Source organism: Calypte anna, chromosome W, assembly GCF_003957555.1.
Source record: "Calypte anna isolate BGI_N300 chromosome W, bCalAnn1_v1.p, whole genome shotgun sequence".
NCBI lineage: Eukaryota > Metazoa > Chordata > Aves > Apodiformes > Trochilidae > Calypte > Calypte anna.
The window spans coordinates 20,071,954-20,086,636 of NC_044276.1; the positions used below are offsets into that span (position 1 = coordinate 20,071,954).

Below are 14,683 nucleotides of genomic sequence, written 5' to 3' on the forward strand. Positions count from 1 at the left end.
CAGCAGGTCCAGGGAGGTGATTCTTCCCCTGTACTCAGCGCTGGTTAGGCCACACCTTGAGTAGTGTGTCCAGTTCTGGGCCCCTCAGTTCAGGAAGGATGTAGAGGTCCTGGAACAGGTCCAAAGGAGGGCAACCAGGCTGGTGAAGGGACTCGAGCACAGGCCCTATGAGGAGAGGCTGAGAGAGCTGGGGCTGTTCAGCCTGAAGAAGAGGAGGCTCAGGGGAGACCTCATTGCTGTCTACAACTACCTGAAAGGAGGCTGTAGCGAGGTGGGAACTGGACTCTTTTCACAGACGACCTTCAACAAGACAAGAGGACACAGTCTTAAGTTGTGCCAGGGGAGGTTTAGGTTAGATATTAGAAAGAATTTCTTCACGGAGAGGGTGATTAGGCTATGGAATGGACTGTCCGGTGAGGTGGTAGATTCTCCGTCCCTGGAGACATTTAAAAAAAGACTGGATGTGGCACTCAGTGCCATGGTCTAGCAACTGCTCCGGTGGGTCAAGGGTTGGACTAGATGATCTCTGAGGTCCCTTCCAACCCGGCTAATTCTGTGATTCTGTGATTCTGTAGAAGGACCTCCTTTTGCATTTGCCTTAATCAGCAACTTACATACTCAGTCCTGTAGAACAGCAGTAGGCTTCTGGTCCCACTTTTTCATGTCCTCTCCACACTCACTCAGGAGTGTCCATAGGATTCCTCTTATTAAATTCTGTTTCTCTCGATTATGTCTCATTGGAGGGTGTTTCCTCTTCATGGCTGCAATGCGGCGTCCTCCTTCTGTCTGAGGAAAAAGGGCTGAATGCAGTTTCTCATATGTTCTCTTTATAGCTGAGACCCAGGCCCGACGAGGGGCTGTGACAGCATCTTCACACTATCATACTCTTTTAGTCACATCACCCACAGTTGCATCCACATCTGCAGGAACCCATAGCATTACTGATAGTGTATGGTTAAAAGGTGGTGGTGCAGCATGCACAAACCTTTGCATCATAGGTCTACGACACGGTACGTGATAAGGATCTTCCATGTCATTATCATTATAGATCACGTCTCATACAGCCAATTATTCCAGATACCTGATAGCTTTTTCAAGTCTGGCTGCTTTGACCTGTGGGCAATCTATTTCCTCTTTACAGGGATATCTCTCCCTTACAGCTGACAAGAGTCATTTCAATAGGCTGGTATTTCCAGCCTTTTCCCCAAATGCCCAATCAATACCTGCATCTTTGGCCAGGGATCCCAACTGCCTGGCTTCCATCTGAGTTAATGTTATGGTAGCAGCTCCATCATTCCAGCATCGGAGTAACCAAGAGAGGAGTGGTTCACCTGAAAAACGGCTGTAGTCTTTTCTCAAGAGTACGCAAGTCCCTCATGGAATAGGACTGAGCAGATTCTGAGTCTGAGTCCTCAGCTGACTCTGCTTTAGAGTCTTCTCTAGCTGCTCTACGAGGAGAGGTAGTATCCTCTATTTCCTCTATCACCTGGTCATCTTGTTCAGACTTTGAAGGGTTAAGGCTCATTTCTGATTTCCATTGTTTTGCTTTTCTCCTAGTTACAGGGTCAACAAGTAACTGTGTGGGCTGAGGGGGAGAGGCTGAGGTTTCTGCAGCAGTAGCAGCAGCAGGGCTTGCTTTCTGAGCAGCAGCAGTGTCTGTGGGGGTGGAGACAGCAGCTGCAGCTGTAGCAGAAACACTGGCAATGCTGGCCAGCCTTATCTGAGTTGTGCCCTTGCGTGAGGGGGGGCGAGAAGCGGCTGTGGAGGCAGGAGTGGGGGTGCTCTGTGTACGAGGAGCAGCTCTCACTCTCTGAACAGCAACTCTCGGCCTCTGAAAAGGCATGCTCAATCTCATTACTGTGGTTTTTGTGTTACTCCTCACCAATACATGAGAGAAATTAACAACACCCACCAGAAGATTGAGAAATGAAATGCTATTGCTACTAAAGTCTGGTGGAGTCAGCCCAAAATACGATGGAATGGTATAATTTCCCAAATTAAAACTGGGAGTGTAATTACCAACCAAGTTTTTTATCTATGTATGAAACACTACTGCACCATGCACCATGATATACATCAGTATTGAGGACCATATTGCAACGATGGTTCTTAAGCAGCTCTTACGAAAAAAGACCCACATAGTAACACTCATTCTAGCTGCAAAAATACACATCACATACCCTAAATACCAAAGGTACGGCATGATTGGTTTAATCTCCAACCCTGTGAAATTTCCAAAGAACAAGGTCTGATTCCAGCTCAGAAAAGCCATTCTTTCACTGGAGTTGGAATCCAAACCATTCAGGCAAATTAGTCAAAATTTAAACTGGACTCGAATCAATTAGCTTGGGCCCCATGTTGGGCGCCAATAAATCTGTCATGGTTTAACACTGGCCAGGCAATTAAACTGAGTAACAGATGCTCTCTTTTAAACTCTCTCTCCTCCTTGATAAAGAAAGGAGAGAGAATAAGGGAGAGAGACTTATGGGTTGGAAACTAAACTACACAACTTTAATGAAACAGTAATGATAAATAGGAAAAATTACCAAATATCTACCAATTTACAGGAAAATGTAAACCACATTCCTCCCCCCCTTTTCCCCCAATAACTCTCACGTCACCACCGAGGCTGCAGGGCAGCCCTGGGAAAGTCCAGGCTGGACTCCTAGAGTTGGGAGCAGTTGGGAACTGGAGGCAGGAACACACAGATATGGGCTGGCATGGATCAGGACCACAGGCAGATGAACGGACGGAATCCTTCCAGGATGCCGGGTGAAGAAAGGGAAGCAGGAAAAGCAGGAAGGGCAGGCAGCCGGAAGCTGGAAGCAGGAAATCTGGCTTGGCCCTCGTGATGCCTCAAATTTATACTGAGTATGACGTGTATGGGATGGAATACTCTGTTTGGTCAATTCTGGCATCTATCTTGTCCGTTCCTCCCCAAAGGAGGGCTTCAGGTGGGACCTCTTTATCCTCCTGGACGGTAAAATGTTCTCCTCAGAGCTGAGCAGTGTCCTTGGCTCTGCATACCAGTCTCTAGCAGTAACTATAAACATCCTAGAAGCACACACTGCCTGAGAAACTTGCTGTTACTTTCAGCAAGTGCAACTTCTTACAAGAGACTTAGCTAAAAGCAAAAGTGCAAGACAGAAAATCACCTTTATCCTGGCCCAAACCAGGACAAAAGTCTTCCTGCATATGCCATTTCTGTGCAGAACTCTCACGGCTTTTTCATGTGTACTAATTTTTCCCTCTTACCCCTACAGTACCCTCAGCTTCTTCTGCCTATTACTTGATCCAAGAGGAAGCATGTGGTGGGACAGATTCAAAGCTTAGTGTCAAAAATAGGTCAAAAATAGTGTCAAAAATAGGTCAAAAATTATGTTGATGAGACATGTAGAAAATCAGCCTCTGGCTTTAGATTTTTGATGTATGGGAAGCAAACAAACAAACAAAACCCTAAGAGTTTAATCTTGGTAGGTTAGATACCTAGTTAGAGTTGAAAAATTAGTGGTTTTTTTCTGGTTTTAATATAGTCGCTGGGTCAGGTTCTTGTTCATGCCCACAGTCAATGGATAGCAGAACCAGCTGCACAAAACAGGACTGTAGAAAATGCAGTGGAAATGGATGACGCACCAAAAAGAATTGAAGTTAATTCTTAATTGTGGCAGTTGTACGTTTATCGGTAGGCTACTTCAGAAAAGAGAAGTGTATATCCTTTATTAGGATCTCTTTTCCAGTGCTGCCAAGCTATGTTCTTAGGGTATTGCCCGGAAGAGTGCAGTGGACAACATGAAGATTAATATAATCAAAGTATTGCCGTTTATTGAGAGTAGCAGTAGCCCTTTTATACACAGTCAGGCTGATAACATGATATATATAACATATTGCTGATTGGTACAACACATTCTTCATATGCCACAGGGTGCTATCTAACTGGTTAAATACCATTGTTTATGTGCTGTCTATGTGATGCTTTCCCATCCTATTATTCTTCTTTTCTGCTGCCAACTCCCTTATCTTTTGCCCACAGCTGATCTTTTAATAACCTTGCAGCTGGGCCTCAAGGCCCTTAGCTCACTCTGGTTAAAGCTAAATAGTCAGGGTTGCTCACATGCCCGTTTTCTTCCAAAACCTCTCCCAACAAGGTATAGCATCTGTAAACTTGCAGTAGGATTTTCTTGGATCCAGAGATGACATTTCACAAGAAACATTTCAATATTATGCTGTTTGTTCAGTCTCCTTGAACTAATAAGAATGTGATCAGGAGCAAGCTGTATTGTTTGCATCATAATGCTATCTTTTCCCACTAGCACTGACACCTTTCAGAGCACACTGGAAAATATTTTTTTTTACTTCACTAGAGTAATTATTTATGCAGAGCTTCTGACCAAACACATACAAGCACAGAAGTCATTTCAGTATTGCTTTTCCTTCTACTTAATTGAAGTTAGCGGCAGCTGTGCTTCCACGTTAGTTCTGAAAACTGAAAACTGTCTCCTAGATTCCCCCTCCCAGCAGTTCAGCTTCCATCATAGTAGCCATTATTGGAAGAAGATGATAATTGAAACTTTCTACTTTATTTTTGGGAGATAGATGTTAAATCAGTTTGCTGTTAGCTGTTCAATAGTGAATATTTTCCAGTCATTTATCTTACTGGGACTGTTTTTTAATTAAGATTTATAAAATAGTTAAGGAAATAAAAAATCTTAATACAAAGTGATTTTTCTGCCCTACTCTAACCTAGAATACTTGAATGTCCTGCTAGAAATGTCTTTTGATAAGAATTTCAGTAACTGTATAAATGACCAAACTATTATCCTTTTTAAATCAAAGAGATGTCAGAATATTTTTATAAACAAACAAAATGTGTATACCAGATGTTTACTTCTTGATTTGTTTTTTTTAGAATGGCCAGTATGGATACTGATCAAGTAATCACTCTTGGATTAGCTCTTCTCCTTGCTTTGAAATATATTTTCTTTGAACAAGCAGAGACTGAATCTACACTCTCACTGAAGAATCCCATAACATCTCCAGCAACAGTCCAGGAAAAGGTCCCAGAGAACTTTTGCAGGAAGTAGATATTTAACACAGTAGAAGAAGCTTTAATTCCCAAAGATGGAAACGGCATTTTTTGGCATTTTAAAGTCTGAACCTATTCCTGAATGTTTTGAACAAATAGTGCAATCTGTTTTAGCATGTTGTATTTGGAATAAAATTTTAAGATTTTTGTAAACCCAAGTTCATTTTAAATTGTTTTTATGCAGCTGCAGTCGTAAAACCTGTATTAGTAGAGTCATCAACCAAGGCTACATTTATAGTTGGCAGTTGCAACCCTATGGAAGCACCATTTCTTAATGGAGAAGAGGAAGAATTTGAGTTACCTAAAGAACTATGTTCTGTTGCAGAATGTGTTTGCATACTTGGAAATGCAGAAGTATGGAAAAAACCTTTTTTTTTAACTTCTACTGCAACATCTGATTTAACAGTTCTTACAATTAATTTTCCATCTTTTAAATGATCCTATTGATGATAATCAAACTAAGTTTTCAGAAAATTATATGGCTTTAACTTGGGAGGGTAGGGAGAGACCAAAACAAGGGGGGGGGGATGATAACAAATAAAATGGCACCCTTTCCTAAGCCAGTTCTGTTCCAGACAGTTTCCTTTGATTTATTTTTTTTTTCAGTACAGATGAGAATATCAGATAGGTGTAGGTGTATGTTTTTTAAGTTGTAAAGAAATAATCTTTTTTAAAAAAAAAAAAAACTTTATTAAAAACTTTATTAAAAGTTGGTGTCTTAGTAAAATTTTTTTTATTATATCATATCCTACTATAAAACCTGGCAATCGATAACTTGAGATATTCTCTAATACTGTCAAATTAAAGCTATAACTCTCTTTTATTTGGAAATATTTAAAAGGATTTACACCAAGACAATCTATACTTTTTCTCCCCACCCTTTACATTTCCAGAATGGAGCAAGTTTCCTTACTGATGGTGAGGTCATCAGCTTAGTTAATACTAAGCATATTCCTGTACACGAGCTGAAAATCATGATGGAAACTCAGGAATGAGGTGCATCCATTCACAGACAGATGTTATCTAAGAAACTCCTTGAACCTTCATCTTTGCAAAATCTTCCTTATAGGAATTACAATTATTCATCGGTAAGTAAAAGGCATACAATCAAAACTCACTGTAAAACTATTTTCCAAATCTATGAAATATCTGATTGAAATGATGTATACAAATTAACAATGAGATTAGTCAAAACTGATGTAGAAGGAGGGACAACACATAAGTCACTACCATTTATTTGGTTTCTGTAGTGGAACAAAGCAATCAGACACCTCTGATTACCGAGAAGTGGGTGTGAGCCAGTATCAAATCCACCTGTGCCCAATCAGGGCAGGCCCCCTATTGAGCATGTGCAAGACCAGGGGGCCAATAAAAGGTGAAACTCACGCCCACAGACTAGCCCACTCTTGGGTTAGACAAGAGAGAGACTGGTAGCTCTCCGAGCACTGTATTACCTTCATTGTGCCACTAGGGCTCATCGCCTCTAAGGTGAGGCTCTCGTGGTGCAGCTGGTTAAGACCCAGTACTGCAATACCGAAGGCCCCGGGTTCGAGACTCCACAGAGAGCCTCACCCTAGAGGCGATGAGCCCTAGTGGCGTCAGCTGCCCGTCAGCTGGCTAAAGTTGTATGTGCTACAGTGATGGCAGGATAATTATCACTAGTGGCAGCTCTTGCAGCTGGGTACCTAGTTAAAAGCCACATGATTCATAACAGGTAAGAAACTGAAAAAATCATACCGTCTCTGTAGTTCTTCCCTTCTTCCAACTACAATATTCAATAACAATGACACAAATAATTGTAGCATATAATAACTTTATAATTTTAATATTTAATGTAGTTATCTTACTTTTTTTCTTAAATCAAAAATAAAACTAAAAGATCTTAGAGGAACCTGCACTAAGAAGTCAGCTTGAATACTAAAGCAGCTTTGAAATTAAGAATTGTTCTTGCAACTGACCAGGTGCATGGGGGGGAAGAGAAAGAATCTGTGAATTTTAAAATAAAAATCACCTTCAACTAAATAATACCTGTTGAAGATAAAATGAGAGATCACTGGACTTGTGTGAGAGTGCTTATGTCTTTGACCTTCTTCAGTGATTAGAGATGACTCAATGAAAGAAGTACAGTCAGATGTCTTGAACATGACTTTGGAATTATTACTCTTGTGCATCATACTCTGAAGAGTCCATCTTATGTTTTTACAGGTTGAAATTATTTTGACTATCAAGCTCCTGGTAACTACCAAGGTGAAAAGTGATGTAACATGCTTTATATGTTTAAAAGAAGGAAAAAAGAAAAAGTTAGTCTAAACTTGGCTTGCATTTACTGGTCCTTGCCATCTTTATTTTCTGGTTAGCCAAGTATGTGTTTATTTTTGGTTTTGTTTTTAAAGTGATGGCGAGACTCGTCACTTTCCATGAACTCTCAATTTTAATTTTGTTTGAATGTAAAACTTAGGTCTTAGACTTGGAGACAATTTTCTTGAATCGTATTAGTTTTATAGAAATCTTTATCTAATAGATAGTCCTTAATTAACTTGTGACCTACAAAGTGCTTAACTGTTAAATATAATCTGTAATCCGAAGTAGGAAAAAACAGTGTCTTGAACTGTTTTGTCAATTTGTTCATGTAGAAATAAAACATTTTGAAACTAGTAACAATTATCAGTCAGACACTTTATTTCCTTAAATTACTAAACTTTCTCAAAATTGTTAGAATGCACTCCTATCAAAAAAAAAAAAAAAATCCAACAAAAAACCCACACACAAACCCTCCCCACCACCACCAAAACCAAATACAAAGAACAGGTATTTACACTTCTTTTAAAAGAAGTTTCTCAAGGTGTATTTGTATATTCCTAATTATTTTTTTTAACTGTTTGACACGTCCTCCCCAGGAATAGGTGTATATCCACTGGTTAAGCTGAGATAAAAATCACAGAATCACAGAATGTTAGGGGTTAGAAGGGACCTGGACTGAGTCCAACCCCCCTGCCAGGGCAGGATCACCTAGTGTAGGTCACACAGAAACGCATCCAGGTGGGTTTTGAATGTCTCCAGAGAAAGAGACTCCACAACCTCACTGGGCATCCTGTGCCAGTGTTCTGGTGTCCTGACAGTAAAAAAGCTTTTCCTTATACTTACGCAGAACCTCCTGTGTTTCAGCTTGCATCCATTGCCCCTTGTCCTATCATTGGACATCACTGAGAAGAGCCTAGCTCCATCCTCCTGACACTCACCCTTTACATATATATTTAACAACATTAATGAGGTTGCCCATCAGTTTCTTCAAAGCTAAAGAGACCCATCTCCCTCACCCTTTCCTCATAAGGGAACTGTTTCATTCCCTTAATCATCTTGGTGGGTCTGTGCTAGATTCTTTCAAACAGTTCCCAGTCATTCTGGAACCAAGGGGCCCAGAAATGGACACTGTTCCAGATATGGTCTCACCAGGGCAGAGTAGGGGGGAGGAGTACCTCTCAACCTACTAACCACACCCCTTCTAATACACCCCAGGATGCCATTGGCCTTCTTGGCCACAAGGGCACATTTCTGGATCATGGTCATTCTTCCATCCACTAGGACCCCCCAGGTTCCTTTGCTTTACACTGTTCTCTAACAGGTCAGTCTCCAACCTATGCTGGTACCTGGGGCTATTCTTTCCCAGATGCAAAACTCTACACTTGCCCTTGTTATTTTTCACAAAATTTCTCCCTGCCCAACTCTCTAGCCTGTCTAAGTCTTGATGAAAGGCAGCACAGTGTCAACCACTCCTCCCACTTTTGTGTCATCAGCAAACTTGCTGAGAGTACACTCCAATCCCTCATCCAAGTCACTGATGAATACATTGAATAGTACTGGTTCCAATACCAACCCCCGAGGGACTCCACTAGATACAGGCTTCCAACTAGCCTCTTTCTCACTGCCCACAACTCTCTGACTTCTTTCCTTTAACCACTTTAAAATCCACCTCACTACCTGATCATCCAGACCATATTTCCTCAGTTTAGCTGCGAGGATGCTGTGGGAGGTGATGTCAAATGCTTTACTGAAATCTAGATAGAACACATCCACTTCACTACCATCACCTATCCACCTGGTTATGTCCTCATAAAAGGCTATGAGGTTAGTTAAACATGACTTTCCTTTAGTAAAACCATGTTGAGTGCTCCTAATGACACCTTTATTCTTGATATGCCTAGAGACAATAATCTTATAGAATCACAGAATTATAGAATCATAGAATTTTCAGGGTTGGAAGGGACCTTTAAGATCATCTAGTTCCAACTCCCCTGCCATGGGCAGGGACACCTCCCACTAGATCAGGTTGCTCAGAGCCCCGTCCAGCCTGGCCTTAAAAACTTCCAGGGATGGGGCTTCCACCACTTCTCTGGGAAACCTGCTCCAATGTCTCACCACCCTCATGGTGAAGAACATCATAACATCTCATCTAAATCCACCCTCCTCTAGTTTGAATCCATTCCTCCTAGTTCTGTCACAACCTGACATCCTAAAAAGTCCCTCGCCAGCTTTCTGGTAGTCCCCCTTTAAGATACTGGAATGCTACAATAAGGTCTCCTTGGAGCCTTCTACTCTCCAAACTTAATAACCCAGCTCTCTCAGTCTGTCTTCACAGGAGAGGTGCTCCAGACTTCTGATCATACTTGAGGCCCTTCTCTGGAAACGCTCCAGCACATGCATGTCTTTCTTGTAATAGGGGCTCCAGAACTGGATGCAGTACTCCAGGTGGGGTCTCATGAGAGCAGGGTAAAGGGGGAGAATCACCTCCCTCAACCTGCTAGCCACGCTTCTCTTGATGCAGCCAAGGCTATGGTTAGCTTTCTGGGCTGCAAGTGTACACTGATGGCTCATGTTGAACTTGTCATCCACCACTTTTCCTCAGGACTGCTCTCAAGCCAGTCACTGCCTAGACTATATTGGTGCTTGGGATTGCCTCAACCCAGATGCAGGACCTTGCACTTGGTCTTGTTGAACTTCATGCAGTTGGCATGGGCCCACCTCTCCAGCCTGTCAAGGTCCCTCTGGATGGCATCCTTTCCCTCCAGTGTGTCAGCTGCACCACACAACTTGGTGTCATCAGCAAACTTGCTGAGGGTGCATTCAATGCCACCGTCCATGTTGCTGACAAAGATGTTAAACAAGACCCGTCCCAATACTGATCCATGATGGACTCCTCACTGGCCTCCACTTGGACACAGACCCATTGACAGTCACTCTTGGTGTGCGGCCATCAAGCCAGTTCTTAATCCACTGAGTGGTCCATCCATCAAACCCATTTTTTACCAGCTTGGAGACCAGGATGTTGTACAGGACTGTTTCAAAGGCTTTGCCCTGGTCCAGGTAAATGATGGTTGCTCTTCCCTTGTCTATTGATGTTGTGACCTTTTCATAGAAGGCCACAAAGTTTATCAGGCATGATTTGCCCTTGGTGAAGCCATATTGATTATACCCAGTCACCTCTTCATTATTCTTCTGCTCCAGCAGTGCTTGGAGAATCTGCTCCCTGATCTTACCAGGCACAGAGGTGAGACTGACTGGACTATAGTTCCCTGGATCTTCCTTCTTTTCCTTTTTGAAAATGGGGGTTATGTGTCCCCTTTTCTAGTCAGTGGGGACTTCACCGGACTGCCATGACTTTTGGAATATAATAGACAGTGGTTTAGCAACTGCATACAACAGTTCCCTCAGTACCCATGGGCGTACCACCTCAGGTCCCATGGACTTGTACACTTTCAGGTTCTTCAGATGGTCATGAACCTAATCTTCACTTAGGCAGTTTTTCCTTCCAACCCTTGCCATTGTCTTCTGTGACTTCAGGAGTGTGGCTGGAGCCCTTTCCAGTGAAGACTGAGTTTAAGAAGTCATTGAGAACCTCAGACTTCTCCATGTCACTTGTCACTAGGTCTCCTGTTTCCTTTCTGAGGAGGCCCACACACTCCCTAGTCTTCCTTTTGCTGTTAATATACCTAGAGAAATTCTTGCTATTCCCCTTGATCTCCCTGGCTAGATTTAGTTCTAACTGAGCTTTGTCATTTCTAACCAGGTCTCTTGCTGCTCAGACAGATTCCTTATTGTTGGGAAACTGTCTGGAAGAAAACAGACATGTGATCAATCCTGACTATTTACCTTTAGCTAGAGTAAGCTAAGGGCCTTGAGGTCCAGTTGCAAGGTTACTGAAAGATGAGCTATGGGAGAAAGATAAGGGAGCTGGCAGCAGAAAAAGTAGAATAGCAAAGTAATGAGGTAGCCATCAGAAGTTCTGTGAGAACAGAATTTGTGGCCAAGATATAGCCACCTGCAAGATATCATTATATAAACAAGGGTTCAATATAAAGCGAGTGCAAATTGTTAACAAACGACTTCACTTTAACCATATTGGTGACTACATGTTGTCCTTAAGCCTCCGCGGATTTTCTACACCTTATATGCCCCCCATTCTAGCTGTCCTTTCTTCCATTCTTTGTAGAGTTTTTTTTTGTGTGACAGCGTGTCCAGGAGCTCCTTGTTCATCCAGGCAGGTCTCCTAGCATTCTTTCCTCTTTGTTGGTGTACTTTGCTCCTGGACACGGAGAAGGGTATCCTTGAATACTAACCAGATCTCCTGGGCCCCCCTTCCCTCTAGGGCTTTATCCCATGGTACTTTGGCCAGGAGATCCCTGAACAGTTACTTCCCGGTTTGGTATTGGAGAGATCATTTGATGAAAGTAATCAATTTCCCTATGTCATGGTCTGTAACTATTAATATTTTATATTTTGTTTGTGAGGAAATATTAGCCACTGCACATGCATGTCCTACAAATTGAAAAGTAACAAGTTTATGGTTTGAATGAATTACAATGATTTATTTTGGGAAAAAAATGACACCACTTTTGAAAGGAGTCTTAAGAAGGAGTTAATAGTGGGAGAGAAACAGGGAGAGAAGGTTTTTAAACATATTAATCACCCTGGGCAAAAAGGGCTATTAAGGAAAGAAAGAGAACGATTAAGCTTTTTCAACCTCCAAAGAAAAGTCCATGGGAGCTGCCAGTGCCTCTTTTCCTCCCTGGGGGCCTGTCACTTTACTCCTCTTTGCTTCTTTTCTCGTTTCTGATTTTCCCCTTTTTCCTCTGACTTTTTATACTGTAAAAAGTTCCTTCTTTTCATTAATTATTGCCAGAGGTTGCAAATTGGTAGCTGTGGCTCTTCCCTTTGCATTCAGGTTTTCCCTGAATTCTTGCATTTGCTACCAATTTGCGTTAGATGTCTGGCAGCCAGTATTATTAGCATTTTATCTTCTTAGTCCTGAAAAAGGAGGGGGGTCTGTTAATGATATTTTGCCGATGGAATTAAGTTTGATACATTTTAAACAGAGCAAACTATGCCAGCGGAACCGGCAGGTTCTTTCCTGTCTCAAAAGTCAATAAATTTAAGGGGGGGAGAAAACCAAAACCAATCTGTTTTACCACACATTCCACATCTCACCCCGTGTGTTTTGAGGCCAGGGGAGTGTGTTTTCGGTATATTTTTGTGTCCATTTCACAAGCATCTGTCTTGGTTTAAGTTCTCTCCAAACAATGTATCTATCCTTTTATTGGGGGTTACAGAAATGTAAAGTTTAGAAGTAGCAGAGAAAACCTATTTGCAGGGTTACATATTAACAACTTAATGTGAATAGAATACAGGCTTTTCAAAGCATTTCTCCCACGTGGAGACATTTATAACATGTACTGAAAGAAAGGAAAAGCATTGACATTAACAGAATTTTAACAATTAATTCAGAAGGAGGAAATGTTGATTATACACTGGAATTAATAGCAATAACAATTGTGAAAAATAAGGGTTTAAAATTGTAATTTATTGTTTTGTTGAGTGTATCGTTCAATTTAATAATGTTTCCTTGGGCTGTTTGTTAAGGTAGCATGTTGTATCCCGTTGTTTTGGGGTGTATGTTTAAGCATACTTATAAGGAAAAAAAAGGTAAAATTAACAGCAAGTTTCTCAAGACAGTGTCTGCTTCTAGGACTGATAACACTCGATGTTTATAGTTACAGCCAGAGACTGGTATGCGGAGCCAAGGACACTGCTCAGCTCTGAGGAACATTTTACCTTCCTTATACCATACTGATGGATTAATAATTTCTTCATCTGCTTGCGTCAAGGTGTATAATTTGATTTGTAATTTGTTCCCTTGACTATGAATATTTAAATTTTGTTTAAGAATCAAATCCGTTCCTAATAAATTATATTCTGCCTCGGGGAGCAAAAGCAAACCATTCAGACAAATTTCTTTTTCTGATTCTATTTCTACGTCTCCTAAAATAGGTACTTTAAAAGGCTCCCCCTTCACGCCAATTACTGTCATATGATTTATCCCTTTTTCTACCCCTTTTGGAAGTTTTTGAACTGTTGATTTTTCATCCCCTGTATCTACTAAAAATAAAAATTCCTCCTTTTGGGGACCTATTAGTAACTTTATCAAGGGCTCATTTGATGTTGTAGTCCCGAAAAAATAAAGCCCCTGACACCCCTATTCTCCTTTTAACATTTTTTCATCCTGCTCTTTCTTCCTACAGTTCTTCTGGATGTGCCCTCTCTTATTGCAATAAAAACATTTCATGGATCCAAAACAAAATAAATTTTAATGCTACCCCAGACTGTAACAGATCAGCTGACTGCACGAGTCCATGGGGCATGATGGGATTCATCCCAGAATACTGAAGGAGCTAGCTGATGTTACAGCAGGACCCCTCCCTATCATCTACCAAAGGTCTGTGGAGGTTCCTGCTGACTGGAAACTACACAACATGATTCATATTGGGTAGTAAGGTGCTAGGGAAGACCCAGGAAACTACAGACCTGTTAGTTCCTGGAAAAATTATGGAGAAGATCATACTGTGTACTACTGAAAAGCATTTAAAGAATAATTCGATTATCAGGAACATTCAACATGGATTCACAAAGGCAAAGTCCCATCTAAGGGTTCTGATACTGTCACTCACAGCATCCTTCTGGACAAGTTGTCCAACTGTGGCATGAGCAAGTACGCAATGCACTGGGTGAAGAACTGTCTGAAGGGAAGGGTTCAAAGGGTTGTAGTGAATGGGGCTATGTCTGGCAGGCAACCACTAGCCAACAGCGTTCCTCAGGGTTCAATTCTAGGGCGATTTCTGTTCAATATATTTATCAAGGACCTGGATGTGGGAGTTGAATGCATCGTTAGCAAGTTTACTGATGAAACTAAACTGGGAAGTTCTGGTGACTCAAGGGACGAGAGGACTTGCAGAGGGAGCTAGGCAGAACGTAGCTTTGTGCACTGATAAATTAATGATTCTATGATTCTATGACTCTCTAAGTTAAAAAAGAACAAATGCTGTATTCTGCACCTGGGATGGAATAATCACAGAAACACAATTATTTAGGTTGGAAAAGACCTTTCAGATGATTGAGTCCAAGCGTAAACCTAACACTTATGAGTCCACCACTAAACCATGTCGCCAAGCACCACTTCTACATGTCTTTTAAATACTTCCAGGGATGGTGACTCAACCACTTCCCTAGGGAGCCTGTTCCAAGACATGACAACCCTTTCTAAGAACACAT

General features: G+C 41.5%; 1 pseudogene; it reads left to right on the forward strand.

Moving 5' to 3' along the window:
- The window catches only part of LOC103534791, a 35,552-nt pseudogene extending 24,693 nt beyond the window's left edge, over window positions 1-10,859 (forward strand).
- The last annotated feature ends 3,824 nt before the right edge of the window (window positions 10,860-14,683 follow it).